We start from the raw sequence: 5,274 nt of genomic DNA, 5'->3' as shown, positions 1-5,274 counted from the left end.
CTACCGTATACCATAGGGGGCTGGCCAAAACAGGGAAGCTAAACGCTCTGCTGTCTCAGACAGCCCCTTAAATTCAGACGGAGAGAACAGTTGTCCATCTGACTGTGGGGGGCTGGCCAAAACAGGGAAGCCAAACGCCTCGCTGTCTCAGACAGCCCCTTAAATTCAGACGGAGAGAACAGTTGTCCATCTGACTGTGGGGGGCTGGCCAAAACAGGGGAGCCAAACGCTACCCTGTCTCAGACAGCCCCTCACAGTCAGACGGAGAGAACAGTTGTCCATCTGACTGTGGGGGGGGCTGGCCAAAACAGGGGAGCCAAACGCTCCGCTGTCTCAGACAGCCCCTTTACAATTTATTTTTTGAACAGTTGTTATAAATATTTACCTTTTCGGTGCCATCGCCCTTCGTAGGAACCCCAGGGCCGCCGTATGGATGTAGGTGGCCCCTGAGGTTCCTCCGGAGCCACTCGGGGCCTGAACCTCCTTGTTGTAATCCCTCCTGAAGCGGTCCCGGATAGATCGCCAACGCGTTGTAACCAGTTTGACTATCGAAAAAAACAATAAAAACTAAAATCAGCATGATGAAGGAAAAGAACAATATTTTAAAGTATTAAAATACAGTACATATTGTTTTACTTACCATATTCCTCCTGAGCCGCCGCATCTAGATCCCCCCAGGTCTCAAAAACTGAAGCAGAGATGTCCCTCCAGAGCCGCTGGGTACGACGATGATCGGCGTGGTGGCGGTCGGAGTGGTCCCATAATGCTGGACGCGCCTCCACCAGTCGGATGAGGAGCAGGTTATCTATGCTCGGAACCCCGAACTCCTCATCTTCCCTGGTGGAGCCTACGGAACCCTGAAAAAAAGGAAATACAAAATTTAATGTAAATCCTAATACAAAATGCTAATTAAAACTACTTAATTCAATACTTACACGTCTACGACCGCCACGCTCATTCCCGCGGACTCTGGAGGCGACTGGGGGATCCTCGCTGGCGGCTCTAGGTGCAGATTGCTAAAAACAATTTTTTTTTTTTTTAGAAGACTGTACTTAAATAAAATAAAAAAATTAAGATCTCTATATATATATATATATATATACTTACTTCTTGACAGCCCCGGTCCGGGCTTGGTCCACCTCCCCTGGACGCTGGCGATTCGGCAGGTGATGGAGAGCCCTCCACAGACGATGATGAAGAAATCTATAATAAGAGCACATACTGATTAATGCAACGAATCAAACAGTAAAAACTCCAAATGTTGATTTTATACTTACCGGCCACTGAATACGGCGGCGGCGCCTTCTGGGTGGGTCACTCCAGTCTATGGATGTCTTCTTTGATGACATCTGTACGCAACAGAATACCAGACAAAATGCAGATAACGTTAAAGGAACTTGTAGAGCACTATTTCCTCATATATCAACAATTTTTTTTTTTCAATACTTACTTTTTAAAATATAGATCTGGGCTTGCCCACCGCAGATAGTTTTTTTTTTCTTTTTTTGGGAACGACCCTAATAATAAAATGATTAAAAAAATGAATCCGACAGGAGCCATGATCCCCCCCCCCAACTGCCATAAACACCCCCAGAGACAGCAGCCCCCCACAATGACATCAGGCCCCCAGTTCCAAACAACCTTCCCACAGTGCCCTCAGCCCCCCCAATGCCAGCAGCTCCCACAGTTCCAGCCACAAACACCGCCGCAATGTCAGAAGCACCGCACAGTTCCAGCCACAAACACCGCCGCAATGTCAGAAGCACCGCACAGTTCCAGCCACAAACACCGCCGCAATGTCAGAAGCACCGCACAGTTCCAGCCACAAACACCGCCGCAATGTCAGAAGCACCGCACAGTTCCAGCCACAAACACCGCCGCAATGTCAGAAGCACCGCACAGTTCCAGCCACATACACCGCCGCAATGTCAGAAGCACCGCACAGTTCCAGCCACAAACACCGCCGCAATGTCAGAAGCACCGCACAGTTCCAGCCACATACACCGCCGCAATGTCAGAAGCACCGCACAGTTCCAGCCACAAACACCGCTGCAATGTCAGAAGCACCGCACAGTTCCAGCCACAAACACCGCCGCAATGTCAGAAGCACCGCACAGTTCCAGCCACAAACACCGCCGCAATGTCAGAAGCACCGCACAGTTCCAGCCACAAACACCGCCGCAATGTCAGAAGTACCGCACAGTTCCAGCCACATACACCGCCGCAATGTCAGAAGCACCGCACAGTTCCAGCCACAAACACCGCCGCAATGTCAGAAGCACCGCACAGTTCCAGCCACAAACACCCCCGCAGTGCCAGCAGCAACCACAGCTTCAGCCACAAACATCATACCATTGCCAGCAGACCCCCCCCAGTTCCAGACACACAGGCCCCCCCCCCAGTGCCAGAAGCCCCCCATAAAGGCAGCCCACACCACCAGTGCCAGCGGCTCCCACAGTTCCAGACACATACCCCTTACCAAGTGCCAGCAGCCCCCCCACCCTAGAAATAGAGAGATAGATAGATAGTAAAAAAAGAAAGATAGACAAACAGACAAAACTTCATACTTACCAGCCTCACCAAGTCGATAATCCAAAATGGCCGACGATGAGGGGGAGGGCCAGGAAGTTACTGGGCATGCGCAGAGACGTGAACGGTTTCGAACGGATCCGTGTCAAAGCGGAGCCAGGACAGACGGATCCGTCTCCATTGACTTCCATTGTAAGTCTGAACGGATCCGCACGCCTCCGCACGGCCAGGCGGACATCAAAACGCTGCAAGCTGCGTTCGGGTGTCCGCCTGCTGAGCGGAACGGAGGCTGAACGCTGCCAGACTGATGCATTCTGAGCGGATCCTTATCCACTCAGAATGCATTGGGGCAGTACGGATCCGTTCGGGGCCGCTCGTGAGCCCCTTCAAACGGAGCGCACGAGCGGACACCCGAACGCTAGTGTGAAAGTAGCCTTACATAATAGAAACCACCCAAAAATGACCCCATCTAAGAAACTACACCCCTCAAGGTATTCAAAACTGATTTTTACAAACGTCATTAACCCTTTAGGTGTTCCACAAGAATTAATGGAAAATTTAAATACAATTTCTAAATTTCACTTTTTGGCAGATTTTCCATTTTAATATTTTTTTTACTTTTACAAAGCAAGGGTTAACAGCCAAAGAAAACTCAATATTAATAGCCCTGATTCTGTAGTTTACAGAAACACCCCATATGTGGTCGTAAACCGCTGTACGGGCACACGGCAGAGCGCAGAAGGAAAGGAATGCCATACGGTTTTTGGAAGGCAGATTTTGCTGGACTGGTTTTTTTTGACACCATGTCCCATTTGAAGCCCCCCTGATGCAACCCTAGAGTAGAAACTCCATAAAAGTGACCCCATCTAAGAAACTACACACCTCAAGGTATTCAAAACAGATTTTACAAATGTCGTTAACCCTTTAGGTGCTCCACAAGAGTTATTGGCAAATGGAGATGAAATTTCAGAATTTCAATATTTTTGGGCAAATTTTCCATTTTAATCCATTTTTCCCAGTAACAAAGCAAGGGTTAACAGCCAAACAAAGCTCAATATTTAAAGCCCTTATTCTGTCGTTTACAGAAACATCCCATATGTGGTCGTAAACAGCTGTACGGGCACACGGCAGGGTGCAGAAGGAAAGGAATGCCATACGGTTTTTGGAAGGCAGATTTTGGTGGACTGTTTTTTTTGACACCATGTCCCATTTGAAGCCCCCCTGATGCACCCCTAGTGTAGAAACTCCAAAAAAGTGACCCCATTTTAGAAACTACAGGATAGGGTGGCAGTATTGTTGGTACTAGTTTACATTTATATTACACTTTTTGTGAGGCAAGATAACAAGAAATAGCTGTTTTGGCACCGTTTTTATTTTTTGTTATTTACAACATTCATCTGACAGGTTAGATGTGATACTTTTATAGACCAGGTTGTCTCGGATGCGGTGATACCTAATATGTATACTTTTTTTTATTTATGTAAGTTTTACACAATGATTTCATTTTTGAAGCAAAAATAAATCATGTTTTAGTGTTTCCATAGTCTGAGAGCCATAATTTTTTCAGTTTTTGGGCGATTACATTGGGTAGGGTATGATTTTTGCGGGATGAGATGATGGTTTTATTGGCATTATTATGAGGTGCGTGTGACTTTTTGATCGCTTGCTATTACACTTTGTGTGATGTAAGGTGACAAAAAATTGTTTATTTAGCAGTTTTTATTTAAAAAATTTTACGGTGTTCATCTGAGGGGTTAGGTCATGTGATATTTTTATAGAGTCGGTCGATACGGACGCGGCGATACCTAATATGCATACTTTTTTTTATTTATGTAAGTTTTACAAAATAATATCATTTTTGAAACAAAAAAAAAATCATGTTTTAGTGTCTCCATAATCTGAGAGCCATAGATTTTCCAGTTTTTGGGAGATTATCTTAGGTAGGGTCTAATTTTTTGCGGGATGAGATGACGGTTTGATTGGCATTATTTTGGGGTGCATATGACTTTTTGATCGCTTGCTATTACACTTTTTGTGATGTAAGGTGACAAAAAATGGTTTATTTAGCACAGTTTTTATTTTTTATTTTTTACGGTGTTCATCTGAGGGGTTAGGTCATGTGATATTTTTATAGAGCTGGTCGATACGAACGCGACAATACCAAATATGTATACTTTTTTTTATTTATGGAAGTTTTACACAATAACAGCTTTTTTAAAACAAAATAAAATGATGTTTTAGTGTCTCCATATTCTGAGCCATAGTTTTTTTTAATTTTTTGGGCGATTGTCTCAGGTATGGGCAAATTTTTTGTAGGATGAGGTGACGGTTAGATTGGCACTATTTTGGTAGGCAAACGCCTTTTTGATCGATTGCTGTTGTACTTTTTGTGATGTAAGGTGACCAAAAAATGGTTTATTTAGCACAGTTTTAATTTAAAAATTTTTTTTTTTACGGTGTTTATCTGAGGGATTAGGTCATGTGATATGTTTATAGAGCCGGTCGAAACGGATGCGGCGATACCTAATATGTATACTACTACTTACCAATTTTTTTTAACTTTATTTGGGGAAAATAAAGTTTTTGTTTATTTTTTCTTGAAACGTAAAATTTTTGGGGGGGAAAACTTTTTTTTTTCAACTTTTTTTTTCACTTTATTTTTGTCCCACTTTGGGACTTGAACTTTTTGGAGTCTAATCCTTTACAATGCATTCCAATACTTCTGCATTGGCTGTGTGTATTACT

The 5,274-nt window shown here is 44.2% G+C and overlaps 1 long non-coding RNA gene across 1 annotated transcript; it reads right to left on the bottom strand.

The window, feature by feature from the left end:
- Window positions 1-406: 406 nt before the first annotated feature.
- LOC120993310 lies at window positions 407-976 on the bottom strand. The gene is made up of 3 exons (XR_005777209.1): window positions 936-976; window positions 641-857; window positions 407-545 (listed from the first exon to the last, which is right to left on the bottom strand). It is a non-coding gene; the product is annotated as an uncharacterized LOC120993310 (long non-coding RNA).
- Window positions 977-5,274: the final 4,298 nt, after the last annotated feature.

The sequence above is a fragment of the Bufo bufo genome, chromosome 3 (assembly GCF_905171765.1).
Source record: "Bufo bufo chromosome 3, aBufBuf1.1, whole genome shotgun sequence".
NCBI lineage: Eukaryota > Metazoa > Chordata > Amphibia > Anura > Bufonidae > Bufo > Bufo bufo.
Note: the sequence above shows the minus strand (reverse complement) of the source record. Positions and strands in the feature narration are given on the sequence as shown.